Genomic DNA, 20,087 nt, shown 5'->3' with positions numbered 1-20,087 from the left:
CCATCTGGTGAGAAGCTAAACAGGTCACCCAAGAACCTTCAGACTCAAATGGAGATTTCAGAGCACAAAGCGCTGTGGGCACTGATGATGGAACTAGCACATAGACTTTGCAGGACACAGATGAAGCAGTCTTTTGAAAGAACTGTACAGTTTTAAAGACACATCACGAAATAAAGTTCAAAACAAAAGGAGTTAAGAATTAAACTCAAGAAACTGGCAAAATAAGTTTGGAGCAAACCGAAGACACACTAAATAAATAAATAAAAGAAGAAAATCAACCAAACAAAAGATTAAATCAGTAACAAACAACAAAGCCAATATTGTTTTTGGGGAAAGATTAGTAAGATAAAGAGATTTTTGGCAAGAATGATCAAAAAAAAAAAAAAAAAAAGAAGAGAGAGAAGATGTAAATAAAAATTAGAATAACAGTGAAAAGGGAAAAGCTACAGCTCTAAACATGATTGTTGGGACCTAACAAACGCCATGATAGGCTTCAGGGACTAAGGTAGGACTCACGGGAAAAGCTGAGTCATTGCCCAGTGAGGTCATCCCCGCGGATGCCAGGACTTGTCTAATCAGCATACTCCCCGTAACCTGGTTTGAGTTTATCAGGACGTAAAAGACATCCCCCTGCAGCCAATAGCCAATTAGTAAATACCAGGAAACTCCTGCAGCCAATCAGCCCTTGCCAACTCTCTGTCTTTGTTCTAAACCTATAAATACTGCTGTAAATCTGGGCTCGGGGCTCTTGCTCCACTCCACTGCGTTGGATGTGGCGGGAGCCCTAGCTCAAGCTAGAGATAAAACCCCTTCATGCTTTTGCATTGCTGTGGACGTCTTATTCTCTCAGTTTTGGGGACTCAGACTCGGGGCATAACAATGACCTCTAAAAAGTCAAGGCATTTCATACCCAAATACGATGGCCACATTCCTAGAGACAAAATGCCAAAGCTGAACTTTCAATACATAAAATGGTGGCTAAAGCACTTTCCACCTCAAAACTTCCCAAACTTTTGCAAACTGAACTTTCAAAACGATTTTTCTCTTACTAACTCATGATTTTTGTTCAAGAAAAAAGGAAAAAGAGAAAATCTACCAAGCTCATGTTATGAAGCTAATGGATCTGAAAATAGAAAAAGGCAATGCAGGACCCAAGAGTACCGGCCCCTGCCTAGGTGTGACTGTGGCTTCCTTCATGCGGCACCTGGCTGCAAGTGCAGGGGCACTGATTATTCAATGACCTTGGATGCTCCCGCTCCTCAGGCGTGACACAGGCATGTGAGTGTCACTGTGTGAAACAGCCCCTGTCCTCGATAGACAGGATATGGGCAAAGGATGGGGTCAGAGACCACAAGCTACCACGACTTCCTAACTGCGGAAGCAGGAGGGTGAAGGGTGTCCTTTATTCTCCCTCGTCTACTTTAGTACATGTTCAAATTCCTCACTATAAAATGTTTTTAAATAAAGCTAACTGGTTTCTTCGGGGCTTCCCTGGTGGCTCAGTGGTAGAGAATCCACCTGCTCATACTGGAGATGCAGGTTCGATCCCTGGGCTGGGAAGATTCCCTGGAGAAAGGAATGGCAAACCACTCCAGTATTCTTGCCTGGGAAATCCCATGGACAGAGGAGCCTGGGGGGCTGCGGTCATGAAGTTGCAGAGAGTCAGATACAACCGAGAGACTAAACAACAGCAACTTTTGGCTTCTACCCGTCTTATTCCAGGGAAACCCACACGCCTGCACCATGCCCACGGATCAGACAGACATGAAGATTTGCCAAGTTGGTTCTCCCTTTCTTAATTTATTCATGAAGACTTTGGTCTCATCCAGAGCCTTTAGTCTCTTCCTCGAGCCATTTTGTGACTTAAAGGATTTAGCAGGTGCCAGCTTAATCCTCCAGGGATTTAACCCTGGCGTGTGGTGCAGCCCCTGTGTAATCCTTGACTTAAGGCAGAGATCTAACAGGCTCCGGTCACTCAGCCTGCTTAGGGCTGAGCAGCAGCTGTCTCTTCCCTGATGTGACGCTCGGGCTGCCTGTCCTCATCCTGCCTGCAAACCACCCCGTTCTTGTCTAAGCGTCCCTCTCACAAAACACAACTCACATATCACACAATTCACTCCTTAAAAGTATACAGTTCAGTGTAGCTTTTTTAGCATATCACAAGGTTGAGCAACCATCACCACCATTTAATTGCAACATATTTCATCATTCCCTGGAGAAACCGCACGTTTCCACAGTCCTCCCAGGCTCTGGACATCATTGATATACACTCTGTGGAAATAGCTCTCCATGGATTTGCCTACCCTGGACATTTCATGTCGGTGGGATCACAGGTTACGTGGTCTTGTGACCAGCTTCTTACCTACGGTAACGTTTCCCAGGTTCACTCATGTGCTGTCATGTGTCAGTATTTCATTCTTTTCTATGGCTGAGTAAAGGACAGAAATGGTCTGGCCCTCACAGAAGCAGAAGATATTAAGAAGAGGTGGCAAGAATACACAGTAGAACCTGTACAAAAAAGATCTTCACGACCCAGATAATCACAATGGTGTGATCACTCACCTAGAGCCAGACATCCTGGAATGTGAAGTCAAGTGGGCCTTAGGAAACATCACTATGAACAAAGCTAGTGGAGGTGATGGAATTCCAGTAGAGCTATTTCAAATCCTGAAAGATGATGCTGTGAAAGTGCTGCACTCAATATGCCAGCAAATTTGGAAAACTCAGCAGTGGCCACAGGCCTGGAAAAGGTCAGTTTTCATTCCAATCCCAAAGAAAGGCAATGCCAAAGAATGCTCAAACTACCACACAATTGCACTCATCTCACACGCTAGTAAAGTAATGCTCAAAATTCTCCAAGCCAGGCTTCAGCAATACGTGAACCATGAACTTCCAGATGTTCAAGCTGGTTTTAGAAAAGGCAGAGGAACCAGAGATCAAATTGCTAACATCCACAGGATCATGGAAAAAGCAAGAGAGTTCCAGAAAAACATCTATTTCTGCTTTATTGACTATGCCAAAACCTTTGACTGTGTGGATCACAATCAACTGTGGAAAATTCTGAAAGAGATGGGAATACCAGACCACCTGACCTGCCTCTTGAGAAACCTATATGCATGTCAGGAAGCAACAGTTAGAACTGGACATGGAACAACAGACTGGTTCCAAATAGGAAAAGGAGTACATCAAGGCTGTGTATTGTCACCCTGCTTATTTAACTTATATGCAGAGTACATCATGAGGAATGCTGGGCTGGAAGAAACACAAGCTGGAATCAAGATTGCCGGGAGAAATATCAATAACCTCAGATATGCAGATGACACCACCCTTATGGCAGAAAGTGAAGAGGAACTAAAATGCCTCTTGATGAAAGTGAAAGAGGAGAGTGAAAAAGTTGGCTTAAAGCTCAACATTCAGAAAACAAAGATCATGGCATCTGTTCCCATCACTTCATGGGAAATAGATGGGGAAACAGTGGAAACAGTATCAGACTTTATTTTTTGAGGGCTCCAAAATCACTGCACATTGTGACTGCAGCCATGAAATTAAAAGACGCTTACTCCTTGGAAGGAAAGTTATGACCAACCTAGATAGCATATTAAAAAGCAGAGACAAAAAAAAAAAAAAAAGGCAGAGACATTACTTTGCCAACAAAGGTCCATCTAGTCAAGGCTATGGTTTCTCCAGTGGTCATGTATGGATGTGAGAGTTGGACTATAAGGAAAGCAGAGCACCGAAGAATTGATGCTTTTGAACTGTGGTGTTGGAGAAGACTCTTGAGAGTCTCTTGGACTGCAAGGAGATCCAACCAGTCCATTCTAAAGGAGATCAATCCTGGGTGTTCTTTGAAAGGACTGATGCTGAAGCTGAAACTCCAATACTTGGCCACCTCATGTGAAGAGCTGACTCATTGGAAAAGACCCTGATGCTGGGAGGGACTGGCGGCAGGAGGAGAAGGGGACGACAGAAGATGAGATGGCCAGATGGCATCACCGACTCAATGGACATGAGTTTGAGTAAACTCCGGAAGTTGGTGATGGACAAGGAGGCCTGGAGTGCTGCGATTCATGGCATCGCAAAAAGTCAGACACGACTGAGCGACTGAACTGAACTGAACTGAATATTTCATCGCTAGACCACATCTTCTTTACCCATTCATTACTTGATGGACTTTCAAGTTGTTTTCATTTTTAGCTATTATGGATAAGGCTGCTGCGAATATTAGTGTATAAATTTTTGTACAGACATATGTATGTAACTCTCTCGAAATTATTCCTTCATGCTACCTGGGAGTGCAATTGCTGAGTTGTGTGGTAACTGTATGCTGAACTTTTTGAGAAATTGTCAGATTATTTTCCACAGTAGTTGCTCCATTTCACATTTGTACAATGAACGAGGCTCCAATTTTTCCACATCCTCGCCAACTCTTATTTTTTGTTTTCTGTTCAGATACTTATTTCTTTGCCTGCAATAGGTGTTAGTTGTGGCATGCAGGATCTTTGTAGTGGCACGCAGACTCAGTAGCTGCTCCTCGGCACATAGGATCTTAATTCCCTGACCAGGGATCAAACCTGCATCCCCCGCATTGGCAGTCGGCTTCTTCTCCACCACCACACACCAGGGAAGTCCCATAATAAGTTTCTAAGTCTGCATAGTAAGAGTCAGACACGACTGAGCGACTTCACTTTCACTTTTCACTTTCATGCATTGGTGAAGGAAATGGCAACCCACTCCAGTGTTCTTGCCTGGAGAATCCCAGGGATGGGGGAGCCTGGTGGGCTGCCATCTATGGGGTCGCACAGAGTCTGACACGACTGAAGCGACTTAGCAGCAGCAGCAGTAAAATTTTAAAATTGATAAGTGTGAGTTCTCCAATTTTGTGGTTTTTCAAGAATGTCTTGGCTATTCTGGGTCTCTTGTAATTCTACATAAACTTTAAAATCAGCTTGTTCAGCTTTTCCAAAAAGGCTACTGGGATGCTGACATAGACTGCACTGTTTGTGGAGTTAACTCAGGGAGTGATGACATTTGATGAAAGCTTCCCATCTGGGAACACAATGATTTTCCATTTATTTAGATCTTCTCTAATTTCTTTCAATAATATTTTATAGTTTTCAGTATATAAGTGTTGCACTTTTCGATTAAATTTATTCCCATGTAACTTACTCTTTTTAATGTGATCGTTTATAGAATTGCTTTCTTAATTTCATTTTTAGATTGTTCATTGTTAGTATGAAATGTAGCTGACTTTTGTTTATTGATCTTACATTCTACAATCTTGCTGAACTCACTTATTAAATCTAGTAGATTTCTGGTGAATTTTTTAGGGTTTTCTGTACTTAAGAGCATGTCATCTGCAAATAAAGATGGTTTCACATCTTCTTTTCCAAACAGGATGCCTTTGGCTTTTCCTTGCCTAACTGCCTGGCTGGGGTCTCCAGCAGTGCTGAAGAGAAGTGGTGAAGTGGACATCCTTGCTCGCCTGATCCCAGTGGGAAAGCTGTTGGCCTCTCACCATGAAGTGTGATGTCAACTTTATCAGGTGGAGAACATTCCCATCTGGTTGGTTGGTTGTTTTTGTCATGAATGGAGGGCAGGTTTCTTGTCATGCTTTTGTTGCCTCTATTGGTGATCATGTGGCTTTCTTTCCCTTACTTTTTAGTGTGACTTGTAACACAGATTAAGTTGCACATGTTGAACAAACCTTACGTTCTTGGCATAAATTCCACTTACTCACCATATAATCCTTTTTATGTGCTGGTGGATTCAGTTTGCTGGTTATGGCGTGCAGGCTCAGTTGTCCCGAGGCATGTGGGATCTTAGTTCCCTGACCAGGGATTTAAAGGCAAAGTCCCCTGCATTGGAAGGCAGATTCTCAACCACTGGACCACCAGGGAAGCCCTAGAGATGTGACTCTTGCTGAGGACCCCATGTATGCGGTGAGTCACTTTGATTGCTGCTTTGAAGACTCTGTGTGTTTCTCTTCAACAGTTGAGTTAATATGTATACAGGTTTGAATCTCTTTAGATTTATCCCACTTGGAGAATGTTGAGCTTCTTGGGTATGTAGATTAACGTCTTTAAAAAATCAAATTTGGGACATTTTGGTGATTCCTTCTTCGTATCTTCTTTCTTCCCCTTCTCTCACTCCTCTCCTGGGACTCCTGTTCCAGGTATTTTGGAGTCTGAGCTGTGCCTTGCAGGTCTCTTTAGCTCTGTTCATTTTTAAAATTTTTTCTGTTTCTTATACTGGATCATCTAAACTGACCTGTCTGCAAGTTCAGTGATTCTTCTGCCTGCTCAAATGTGCTGTTGAGCGCTTTGAGTGAATTTTTTATTTCTGTGATTATACTTTTCAACAACATAATTTCTATTTGATTCCTTAATTTTTTTATTGTGTTAAAACATGCATAATGTGAGATTTGCCACTTTAACCATTTTTAAATGTACAGCTCAGTGGCATTCAGTATGCTCACATTGCTGTGTAACTGCCACCACTGTCCGTCTCCAGGATGTTTGTTTTATCATCTATGCTGAAACTCTGCGCCCATCAGACGCTAACTCCTTATGCTCCCTTCCTGCAGCCCCTGGTTCCGACTGCTCTACGCTCTGCCTCTATGAATAACCATCCTGGGGACCGCATCTAAGTGGAATCATACCATGCTTGTCTCTTCAGTTCAATTCAGTCGCTCAGTTGTGTCTGACTCTTTGTGACGCCACGGACTGCAGCACACCAGGCTTCCCTGTCCATCACCAACTAACTCCTGGAGCTTCCTCAAACTCATGCCCATCAAGTCAGTGATGCCATCCAACCATCTCATCCTCTGTCGTCCCCTTCTCCTCCTGCCTTCAATCTTTCCCAGCATCAGGGTATTTTCCACTGAGTCAGTTCTTCATGTCAGGGGGCCAAAGTATTGGAGTTTCAGCTTCAGCATCAGTCCTTACAATGAATATTCAGGACCGATTTCCTTTAGGATGGACTGGTTGGATCTCCTGGCAGTCCAAGGGACTCTCAAGAATCTTCTCCAACACCACAGTTCAAAAGCATCAGTTCTTCAACACTCAGCTTTCTTTATAGTCCAACTATCACATCCATACATGACTATTGGAAAAACCAATAGCTTTGACTAGATGGACGTTTGTTAGTGAAGTAATGTCTCTGCTTTTTAATGTGCTGTCTAGGTTGGTCATAGCTTTTCTTCCAAAGAGCAAGTGTCTTTTAGTTTCATGGTTTGTCCTCTTGTGTCTGCTTATTTCTCACAGCGTGGTGACTTGAAGCTTCATCCATGCCGTATCAGGATTTCATTCTTTGTGAAGGCTGAATAATATTCCATCCTGTGTATGCACCCAGTGGTGCTTACCGTTTCATGTGTGCATGGATGCTTGTCCTCACTCATGTTGCATGGCTCGGGGTTGCTGGGGCTCTGCCTGCCCTCTTCACTTCAGGAGCTGGGCTGATGAGATGACCACTCTTGGATATCTCTGGTCTTTCTGGCTTAAGGAAAGAGAACTCTGGAAGGTCTTATACAGCAGCTAAATGCTCTGGTGTGAAGAGGCCATGTGCCACGTCCCCTCACACCCCGTTGGCCAACACTGGTCACACAGTCCCGCTGACCACGAGAGGCGGCCATGTGGCCCTCTGTGCACTGGATGGTGCAGAGCTGGCACAAGTGAGCACACAGCACTCCCTCCTCCGTTCACAGCCCTGCACCTACCTACCCCACCTTAGTCATTTGGTTTTGCAGTTCATCCGGTTAGTAATGAGCAGTTGCCTTGGCACTGAACACTGCCTTCTTCGTAAGTGATCTGGCGTCATGTTATGAAACTTTCCTATGGTTTCTGCCAAGTGAAAACTGTCTGCCTTGTCCCTTATCTTGTGTGCTCCAGATGCTCCTCTGCCGCACCCAAAGCTGCACCTGCTGCAGACCCAGGGATCGCCTCCCCAGTAACATGGCCACCCTTGAACAGTTCTGGTTTTAATACCTAGACCCCACAGGAGTTCTTATTCTAGCAATATTTACACAGGAACATTTTCTATGAATAGCACCCTGAATCGATAAAAGAACTTTACCAGAATGGTGTGCAGGGGAATGTTGATGAAATCTCAGACATGATGGCTAGATGATCGCCATCCTGCCAGGGTGTCACGCAAAGCTCAGGGGTCGACACCTGCCTGTGTGCACGGTGGGGTGAGCTGGGGCCGTGAGAGGCTGCTCCCCTGCAGACAGGCGTGTTCACACCCATGCTCATGCCCATGTTTGGGAAGCGCTTCACTTACACGTATGTGTACTTACTGGCTTTTAGTTACATTATAATTTTTCCCATGTAGACTTCCAGCTGATGTCTTTACGGAGAATGTCTAATTCTTGAGAATAGTCTCTTGGCATTAAATGGAAGAGGCCTGTATCTGAGCAGTCAATCACAGTACATGGCCTAAATATTTCATATGGTGTCTGTTCTGTTGCATAGATTGTTACCTTTTCCAGACTCTAAAATCTTTCCATGCTCACTGTTATTACTGCTGTGCAGACCACATTTTCATGTTTACTACGATTATGGATGAACGCTTTGTCCCCATCCACACTCATCAGCTGATTTTTTTTCCTGTGCAGAGTTTGAAGCAAAAGCAAAATACATAAACTTCTAAGCATCATATATCACAAGGTACCCAGGCTCTATATTTTTAAAAATGTCACCATTTGGAAGAATATGTATTTAATAAGTTTCCAAATGCGCTGCACCTGTGGCTGTTGTATTTGAGGACAAGATTCAGGCCACAGTCCCGTGTTTAACATCCCCGGTGGATGATTTCTTTCAGGATGCGCACTGCTCAGTTCTCTGGCCGAGTGGCACCCGCTGTGGAAGCATGGTTGGTTCCAGACGTCAGAGCACCAGCCCTTCAGCAACTGGACCGTGTCTTCCTCAGGAGCCAGTTAGCATGGAGCCTCCCAGATCAGACACCACGCTGCCCTCCTGTCAGGGGCTGGAATAAATCCCACAGTTTTGTGTCACTGAATCACTGGACTGTACACCTGAAACTGACACAGTATTATAAATCAACTACGTTTCCATTAAAAAGATTTAAGTAATAGAGGATGGTAACTTAAAGATTAAAAGAAAGCAAGCTGCAGTCAGAAGACTGTTAGCAGGAGGCACTGTGCTGCCACCTGCTGGAAACTCTACTAGTAATCAGTTCAGTTCAGCCTCTCGCGAGTCTGACTCTTTGCGACCCCATGGACTGCAGCACTCCAGGCCTCCCTGTCCATCACCAACTCCCGGAGCTTGCTCAAACTCATGTCCATCGAGTCAGTGACGCCATCCAACCATCTCATCCTCCGTCATCCCCTTCTCCCACCTTCAATCTTTCCCAGCATCAGGGTCTTTTCCAGTGAGTCATTTCTTCGCATCAGGGGGCCAAAGCATTGGAGCTTCAGCTTCAGCATCTGTCCTTCCAATGACTATTCAGGACTGATTTCCTTTAGGATGGACTGGTTGGATTTCCTTGCAGTCCAAGGGACTCTCAAGAGTCTTCTCCAACACCACAGTTCAAAAGCATCAATTCTTCGTCAATTTGCTTTCTTCACAGTCCAACTCTCACATCGATACATGACCACTGGAAAAATCATAGCTTTGACTAGACCGACCTTTGTTGACAAAGTACTGTCTCTGCTTTTTAATATGCTGTCTAGGTTGGTCATAGCTTTTCTTCCAAGGAGCAAGCGTCTTTTAATTTCATGCCGGCAGTCACCATCTGCAGTGGTTTTGGAGCACCCAAAAATAAAGTCTGACACTGTTTCCCCATCTGTTTGCCATGAAGTGATGGGACCAGATGCCCTGATCTTAATTTTCTGAATGTTGAGTTTTAACCCAACATTTTCATTCTCCTCTTTCACTTTCATCAAGAGGCTCTTTAGTTCTTCTTCACTTTCTGCCATAAGGGTGGTGTCATCTGCATATCTGAGGTTATTGATATTTCTCCCGGCAATCTTGATTCCAGCTTGTGTTTCATCCAATCCAGAATTTCTCATGATGTACTCTGTATATAAGTTAAATAAGCAGGGTGACAATATACAACCTTGATGTACTGCTTTCCCAATTTGGAACCAGTCTGTTGTTCCATGTCCAGTTCTATCTGTTACATCTTGACCTGCATACAGATTTCTCAGGAGGCAGGTCAGGTGGTCTGGTATTCCCATCTCTTGAAGAATTTCCCACAGTTTTTTGTGATCCATACAGTCAAAGGCTTTGGCGTAGTCAATAAAGCAGAAGTAGATGTTTTTCTGGAACTCTTTAGCTTTTTTGATAATCCAACCGGTGTTGGCAATTTGATCTCTGGTTTCTCTGCCTTTTCTAAATTCAGCTTGAACATCTGGAAGTTCATGGTTCACGTACTGTTGAAGCCTGGTTTTGAGAATTTTGAGCATTACTTTGCTAGCGTGTGAGATGAGTGCAACTGTGCAGCAGTTTGAGCATTCTTTGACACAGCCTTTTCTAACTCAATGAAACTATGACCCATGCTGTGTAGGGGCACCCAAGACAGATGGGTCCTGGTGGAGAGTTCGGACAAAACGTGGTCCTCTGGAGAAGGAAATGACAAACCAGTTCAGTATTCTTGCCTTGAGAACCCCATGAACAGTATGAAAAGGCAAAAAGATAAGACACTGAAGATGAACTCTCCAGGTGGGCAGGTGCCCAATACACTACTGGAGATCCGTGGAGAAATAACTCCAGAAAGAATGAAGAGACAGAGCCAAAGCAAAAACAACACCCAGTTGTGGATGTGACTGGTGATGGGAGTAAAGTCGATGCTGTAAAGAACAATATTGCGTAGGAACCTGGAAAGTTAGGTCCATGAGTCAAGGCAAATTGGAAGTGGTCAAACAGGAGACAGCAAGAGTGAACACTGACATTTTAGGATTCAGTGAACTCAAATGGACTGGAATGGGTGAATTTAAATCAGATGACCATTATATCTATTACTATGGGGAAGAATCCCTTGGAAGAAATGGAGGAGCCCTCATAGTCAACAAAAGAGTCCAAAATGCAGTACTTGGGTGCAATCTCAAAAATGACAGAATGATCTCTGTTCGTTTTCAAGGCAAATGATTCAATAGGGTTTCAGTACTACAATTCAATACTGCAATTACTGTAGTAATCAGAGTCTATGTCCTAACCAGTAATGCTGAAGAAGCTGAAGTTGAACGGTTCTATGAAGACCTACAAGACCTTCTAGAACTAACACCCAAAAAAGATGTCCTTTTCATTATAGGGGACTGGAATGCAAAAGTAGGTAGTCAAGAGATACTTGGAGTAACAGACAAATTTGGCCTTGGAGTACAGAGGCAATAGAGTACAAAGGCTAATAGAGTTTTGCCAAGAGAATGCATTGGTCATAGCAAACACGCTCTTCCAACAATACAAGAGAAGAATCTACACATGGACATCACCAGATGGCCAACACCGAAATCAGTGTGATTATATTCTTTGCAGCTGAAAATGGAGAAGCTCTATACAGTCAGCAAAAACAAGACCAGGAGCTGACTGTGGCTCAGATCATGAACTCCTTATTGCCAAATTCAGACTTAAACTGAAGAAAGTAGGGAAAACCACAAGACCATTCAGGTATGACCTAAATCAAATCCCTTACAGTTATACAGTGGAAATGACAAATAGATTCAAGGGATTAAATCTGATAGACAGAGTGCCCGAAGAACTATGGACAGAGGTTCACAACATTGTACAGGAGGATGTTATCAAAACCATCCACGAGAAAAAGAAATGCAAAAAGGAAAAATGGTTGTCTGAGGAAAGCTTACAAATAGCTGAGAAAAGAAGAAAAGTGAAAGGCAAAGGAGAAAAGGAAAGATATCCCCATCTGTATGCAGAGTTCCAAAGAATAGCAAGGAGAGATAAGAAAGCCTTCCTCAGTGATCAGTGGAAAGAAATAGAGGAAAACAACAGAATGGGAAAAACTAGAGATCTCTTCAAGAAAATTAGAGATACCAAGGGAATATTTCATGCAAAGATGGGCACAATAAAGAACAGAAATGGTATGAACCTAACAGAAGCAGAAGATATTAAGAAGAGGTGGCAAGAATACACAGAAGAACTATACAAAAAAGAGCTTCACGACCCAGATAACCACGATGGTGTGATCACTCATCTAGAGCCAGACATCCTGGAATGTGAAGTCAAGTGGGCCTTAGGAAGCATCACCACGAACAAAGCTAATGGAGGTGATGGAATACCAGTTGAGCTATCAAATCCTGAAAGATGATTCTGTGAAAGTGCTGCACTCAATATGCCAGCAAATTTGGAAAACTCAGCAGTGGCCACACAACTGGAAAAGGTCAGTTTTCATTCCAACCCCAAAGAAAGGCAATGCCAAAGAATGCTCAAAACTCTCCTAATAAACACCCACTTAGCCATCAATTGCGGGAGACGACTGAATAGTTACAGTGAAAATGAGTTGCAATCCTCTGCATCAAAAAGGTGACCGTCCTGCATCCTTAGAGAAGAGGCTCTCATGGTCACTCAAGGAACCCTGGAGATCTCCCCACTTCTGCTGCTTGGCCTGGAGCAACCCTGAAGATAGAGTTGATCCCAGAGGACTAGCCGGAGTGGCCCCTCCACCCTGGTGTAGCCGTGGCCATACTCCATTCTCAGGACCCTGGAGGTGGTGGAGAATGGGAAGCGCCAGCCTGAGAGGAGGTGGAGGGCAAGCCCATGTCTCCACTGTCTGCGTCCAGCGGCCTCAGGTTAGGCCAGGATGAGGAGGGGAGCCGCTTCCAGCTCCCACCCTTCTCCCCTTGGCTGTGGTTCCTCAGGTGAAGCTGTCCCTGCAGGAGCAGGCAGTGAGACGCTGACCCCTCAGCACACTGCCCCCTGCAGGGCTCGGATGGGTGTGAGGAGGTGAGCCCTTGTATGTTGATTCTGTATCCCGATGTTATGACATGGAGAGCCAAAGAATTGATGCTTTCGAACTGTGGTGTTGGAGAAGATTCCTGAGAGTCCCTTGGACTGCAAGGAGATCCAACCAGTCCATCCTAAAGGAAATCAGTCCTGAATATTCACTGGAAGGACTGATGCTGAAGCTGAAACTCCAATACTTTGGCCCCCTGATGCGAAGAACTGACTCATTGGAAAAGACCCTGACTCTGGGAAAGATTGACAGCAGGAGAAGGGAACAACAGAGGATGAGACGGTTGGATGGCATCCCTGACTCAATGGATATGAGTTTGAGTAAGCTCTGGGAGTTAGTGATGGACAGGGAGGCCTGGCATGCTGCAGTCCATGGGGTCACAGAGAGTTGGACACGACTGAGTGACTGAACAACAACTGGGTACCTCTACATCTTCTTTAGAGAGATGTCTGTTCAAATCCTTTGTCCATTACTGAACTGGGTTGTTGGTTTTGTTCCTGTTGAGTTTTAGGAGTTCTCTACATGTTCTAAATTATAATAATTTCTCAGGTATGTGGCTTGCAAAGATTCTTTTCCATTCTCTGGGTTGCCTTTTTAGTCTGCAAATAGTGTCTTTGGATAAACAAAATTTTTAAATTTTCATAAAGTCTCATTTCCCTTGTTTTCTTTTTTTGTTGCCTATACCTTTGGTGTCATAACTAAGAAGTCATTGCCAAATCCAAAGTCATGCATCTTTTTTATTCTGTATTTAACAGGTTTTTAATATATATATATATATATTTATTGATTTGGCTGCACCAGGTCTCAGCTATAGCACACAGGATCTAGTTCCCTGGCCAGCGGTCAAACCCAGGCTCTTTGCACTGGCAGTGTTGAGTCTTAGCCACTAGACCATTAGAGAAGACTTTATAGTATTAGGTCTTAAAATTAAATCTTTGACCCACTCTGAGTTAAGTTTTGTATACGGTGTGAGGTGAGCATTGCACTTCCTTCCTGCACAGGGACACCCTGTCTTGCCAGGACCCTTCGTTGACAAGATGGTCTGCTCCTCACTGAACAGGGCTGTGTGAGGCTGCCTCTGGCCTGGGCTCCCCCTGCCCCAGGTCAGGCCCTCTGCCAGCAGCACATGGGGTCCCCAAAGGGCTCGGCCTAGAGGACAGACTCAGCTCTAGGTGGGGGATGGCTCTGCCTTAGCCCCGAAGGTGGGGCCCCCAAGGGTGCCAGCACTCGCTACGTCTGGGCACAGCTCAAGCCGTTCCTAGACCAACTGGAGCCCAGCAGTCTGGCCAGGCCAGGCTTGCCAGCAGCACGAGTATGACGCCCACTGGGCTTCCAGAACTACTGAGTGCCTGCCTACTCCTTGGCTGGGGTCCACTGTCTCAACAATGAAATCTGTGATATTATGCAGTCACCCGGGGACCTTGAAGAACCAGGCAAATCAACAGCAGACAAACTCCCTTAGAAACAGGGTAAGAGAAACTGGTTCTGCAGTAAGGGTGGGTGAAGAAGGTCACACAGAATGTCCCCGATGTATCAGTAAACAAAGGATATGGCAGCAACAGCAGGCAGCTGGCAACCACACCCGCCCCATGAAGCAGCCTGCGGGGACCCAGGTGAGCAAGCAGAGAAGGCTGGGTCCAGGGAGCCGAGGTGCAGATCAAAGGAATGGTTTCAGTGAGCCCCGCCGCTCGCATCTTCCCACACGTAGAGAGAAACCTGAGTCGTCTGGTTTTCTTTAATGAACAGTATCTTTTGATGTTCTGACTGCCAGGTCTGTGTTGCAATAAGTGCTATAAATCCTGGCTCCTCCCTCACCTCGCCGCAGCTGTCCCCCAGAGCTGCCTGAGAGGCTGTCTTCTGTCTGCCAAATAACACACGTTCTCAGTGGTCCCTGGCCTGGATCTGTGGGGGTTGCCTCTTTGTGAAGGACCCCTTTGTCAGAGGCTCCTCCTCTGCCCTGCTTCTGGCCAGGACTCTGTACTTCCGTTCTTTTAAGGATCTCTCTTCCATTTGTAACATGATTATTTAACCAAGTCCAGAATGAACCAAGATCCACACCCTTGTGGGTTAACACATGTTAAGCCAGGGGTGCTTCCATTTTACACGTTACTGATGTCTGATATTTTAAGCACAACTTTTCTCTCTCATTTTAACCTCTGCTTATTCCAATATGTGAATATCTCACCTGCTGGAAGTAACTTGGGTTACATGGTGTGAAATCCAATTCACACTTCATGGCAGGAAAACAAAAAGTTAAACAAGAAGTCTCTCCCCCAGGGTGCATCACATATCTGCATTACACACCCACCAAAACTCCGCCAGCAGCAGAAATACCTGCTCAACCACAAAGAGCAACATTCTCCAGCACCAAGGAGACAACTCCCTAAAAGATAACATTCCTCCTTGAGCTTCTAAGGGGTCACGTGACCCACTGGGATGTGCTTAGACTTGGATTAGGGATACTGTCAATAATACGTCTGAGGTGCAGCCCTCCGCTCATATACAACAACTTACACAGCCTGTGTCTCGACTTCTAACCAGGAAGCAGTTCTCAGAGTTTTCTGACATGCTCTTTCTAGCTTATAATCCTCACATTTGGCTCAAATAAAAGTTTCCATTTCTTTCTCAGATTGACTGTTTAACTTTTCGTTGATAGTGGCTTTCTTCCGACTTTACTCTCCATCCAAGAATGAGGCACATTGGCCACGTCTCCTCAGGCCTGTGTGAGTCTCCCTGTAGAGACATATTTGTGAAAATGCTGGGCACCAGGGGTTGTTGACATGTACGTTTTGACTGTCAGCTGCCCGTGCCCCCAAGTGTCCTCCAGCCCCGGGGCAGCCAATAAGCCCCTTCCCATCACTCTGAGTTATGTGTTTCCAGAACTTTGTGTAAATGGGATCAAATAGCATGTGCTTTCTTGTTGTCCAGCTCTCGTTCAGCCTGTGTCCTGAGAGGCAGCAATGGCGCTGCAGGTATCAGCAGTGAACTTTCACCGCTGCACTGTTCTCCTGGTGTGCACAGCCCAGTGCGTTTACCCACCAATGTGTGGATGAACATCTGGTTACCCTGCGGTTTGGGGCCATTACCAGTAAGGCTGCTCTGAATATCCAAGTCTCTGCATGGACATGTTGCTTCCTGCTGGGTGAATACGTCAGACTGCGGTAGATGCTGGAATATTCTGGTTGAAGGGACGTTCCAAAGCGGTGAAGCATCCACCTTCCTCGCCCAGCTTCATATTAGAGCTTCAGCGGCCTGACCTCTCCACCAGCACTCGCTTTGTTTCAGGTTTTCTGGGGGGTGTGTGATGTTCTGTCATCACAGGTTTAATTCGTATTCCCTGACGACAGGTGAAGCCAAGCACCCTTCCATGTGTTCACCATTTCTGCATCTTCATCCCTGAAGTGGCTGTTCAAAGCTTCTGCCCATTTTCAGGCTGGGATGGCTTCCTTTTATTGAGTGTTGAGAGTTCTTTGTATTAATATATTCCGGATGCAAGTTCTTTATCAGTGATGTGACTTATCATTTCCCAGTCTGTGGCTTTTTATTTTTGGCCACGCGGCTTTGGCTTGCCTTGCGGGATCTTAGTTCCAACCAGGGATCAAACCCAGGCCCTCAGCAGTGAAACTAGGGAGTCGTAACCACTGAACTGCCACGGAATTCCCATAAATTCTTAATGTTGATGAAGTCTAACTTTTCAATTTTGTCCTCTATTGACCATTCTTTTGGTGTTATGTCTAAGAACCCTTTGCTTAACCGAAAGCTCACAAAGATTTTTATCATTTATCTCCTCTTAGATTTTTGTAGCTTTAGATCCCAATTATGATCCATTCTGAGTTCATTTTTGTAACAGTGTGAGATTCGTCTTCTGCATGTAGACATCCAGGGGCTCCAGCATCATTTGATGAAAGATGACCCTCGCTCCACTGACTGATTTTTGTGATCTTTACTTCAAATCATATGACAATACATGCCCAGAAGATTCTATTTCTGGGCTTTATTGATGTATGTTGACATCAGTTCCACACTTTCTCAGTTACTATACCTTTACAGTAAGTAGGGCTTCCTGGTAGCTCAACTGGTAAATAATCTGCCTGCAATGCAGGAGACCCCAGTTTGATTCCTGGGTTGGGAACATCTGCTGGAGAAGGGATAGGTTACCCACTTTGGTGTTCTTGGGCTTCCCTGGTGGCTCAGATGGTAGAGAACCCTCCTGCAATACGGGAGACGGATTCGATCCCTGTGGGGCCTGGGGAATTCCATGGACTATTCCATGGGGTCACAAAGAGTTGGACACAACTGAGTCCTTTCACTTTTTTTTCACAGTAAGTCTTAAAGTCAGAGAGTGCAAGTATTTCAAATTTGCTTGTCCTTTTCAAGCTTGTCTTGGCCACTCTTGCCCTTGCATCCTCATATGAATTTTAGGATTAGCTTGTCAATTTCTTTAAAAAACAAAAAAACTGCTGGAATTGAGATGTGTTGCACTGACTCTGCAGTCTGGATTGGAAAGAAGTATCTCAGCAGTCTAGTTTTGCCATCTGTGCCCAAGGTCTGTACTCTCCACAGATGAGTTTTTCAATTTCTCTCAGAAATGTTTTGTAGGTATTTTGTTTTGTTTTGCCTCTTGGCATGTGGGGCTTACCTATTCTGGACATGTCTCATAAATGGCCTCATACTATAGGTGGTCTTTTATCACTGGCTTCTTTAACGTAGCATGATATTTTCAAGGCTCATCCATGGGGGAGCACATATTAGTGCTCCGTTCTTATTTTAGCTAAGTGATCTTCCACTGTGTGGATTCACTACCTTTTATTCACTACCTTTTCTCCATCATCGTCTGATGGACGCTTGGCATGCTTCTGCTTTGTGGCTTCTGTGAACACCTGTGTATGAGTTTCTGTGTGGACACATGTCACTTTTCATGGATAGATGTGTAGGAGGGGTATTGCTGGGTCACATGGTGACTTTATGTTTGACTTTTGGGAAACTGACAGAAGCTGCTGATTCTCAAAGCTGCAGTAGTACTTTATGTTTTCACCGACAATGTCTAAGAGTCCCAATTTCTCCACAGCCTCTCCTGTTGTCTTTCTTTTCTATCACAGCCATTGTACTGCCTGGGAAGTGGTATCTCACTGTAGTTTTGATTTGCATCTCTCTGGCTGATGGCTGATGACATTAAGCACCTTTTCATATGCTTTGTGGACACGTGCAGATCTTCTCTGGAGAAATGTCTGTTGAGCTCCTTTGCCCATTTTAAAATTGGACTTTTGTGCTTTTATTATTGAGTGTAGGTATTCTTTATGAATTCAAGATCCTTCTCAGATTATATGAGATATCTAAATATTTTCTCCCACATTATGAATTTTCTTTTCATTTTCTCCATGATATCCTTTGATATATAAAAGTTTTAAATTTCTATAGAGTCAAATTTATCTGTTGTTTCCATTGGTCGTTTGTGCTTGGTGTTATATCAAAAACTTACTGCCTAGGGCATTTCCCTGGCCATCTAGTGGTTAAGATCCTGCGTTTGCACTGCAGGGGGCTTGGGATTGATTCCTGTTTGGAGAACTAAGATCCAGCACGCTGCAGGGTCAAAAGAAAAGCAAAAAAAATTTTGTCTAATCTAAGGTCATGAATATTTTACATTTTATTCTAAAACACGTTTGGTATTTGATCCATTCTGAGTTAATTTATAGATACAGTGTGAGGTAGGGGTGTAGTTTCACTCTTCTACAGATGGATATCCAGTTTTCCTAGCACCATTTGTTGAAAAGACTATTCTTTTTCCTACTGAAAAGAACAGCATCCTTGTAAAAAAAATCAGTGGACCATAATTACAGCCATAGAACTAAGGTAATATGTGCTTATTTTTGGACTCTCTATTCTCTTTTATCCAACTATATGTCTGTCCTCATGCCAATATCACATAGCTTTGGTTACTGTAGCTTTGAGGTAAATTTGAAAGGGAATGTGATTTCTCCAGTTTTGTTCATTTTTTCAAGATTGCACTGAATATTCTGAATTCCTTAATATCCGTATGAATTTTAGGATTGATCTGTCAATTTCTGCAAAGAATCTAGGTGGAATTTTTATGGAGATTGAATTTGCAGATCAATTTGAGTACTGTTGTCTGAACAATATTAAATCTTCCAATCCATGAAAATGAGATGTTTTTCTATTTATTTAGTTCTTTAAATTTTTTTAACAGTGCTTTGTAATTTTCAGAATATAAATTTTTCATGACTTTTGCTAAATTTATTCCCAAGTTTACTCTTTCTGATACTATTTAAATGGAATGCTTTTCTTAATTTTCAGATTATTATAAATGTATATAAATATAATTGGCTTTTGTATATTGATCTGTATCTCACAAACTTGCTGAACTCGTTTATTGGCTTTCATAGTTTTTTAGCAGATTTCTTAAGATTTTCTATATAGAAGAGCATGTCATCTGCAAATAGAGTTTTACTGCTTTCTTTCCAATCTTGCTTTTGTTTCATTTTTGCTTTACTGTCCAGGCTAGATACAATGCTGAATAGAAGTGGAAAGGGGGGACATTGTTCACCTTATTTCTTTTTTGTTGTTGTTATTCACCTTATTTCTTTTTTGTTGTTGTTATTCACCTTATTTCTTAAGTGGTTCAGTTCAGTTCAGTCGCTCAGTTGTGTCCGACTCTTTGCGACCCCATGAATCGCAGCACGCCAGGCCTCCCTGTTCATCACCATCTCCTGGAGTTCGCTCAGACTCATGTCCATCCAGTCCATGATGCCATCCAGCCATCTCATCCACGGACGTCCCTTTCTCCTCCTGCCCCCAATCCCTCCCAGCATCAGCATCGGATCTTGCTTCTATCACCAGTCACATGCACAACTGGGTATTGTTTTTGCTTTGGCTCCATCCCTTCATTCTTTCTGGAGTTACAAAACCTGGCATAAATTTAGCCCTGTGCTTCTCAAGCATCAGTGTGGGGAATGCATAACCAGTCCTCAAAACTGCCTCAAAGAAAGTTTGTGAAACTGTCAAAGCCAAGAGGGGCCTAAGGCAATATGATGACTAAATATAATGTGGTATGCAGGAGAGGTCCTGCAACAGGAGAACGTTGTGTAAAAAATAAGAAAATCTGAATAGAATACAAATTTTAAGTGACAATAACATATTGGTTCACTAAT

The sequence above is a fragment of the Oryx dammah genome, unplaced genomic scaffold (assembly GCF_014754425.2).
Source record: "Oryx dammah isolate SB20612 unplaced genomic scaffold, SCBI_Odam_1.1 HiC_scaffold_19, whole genome shotgun sequence".
Classification (NCBI taxonomy): Eukaryota; Metazoa; Chordata; class Mammalia; order Artiodactyla; family Bovidae; genus Oryx; species Oryx dammah.
Note: the sequence above shows the minus strand (reverse complement) of the source record.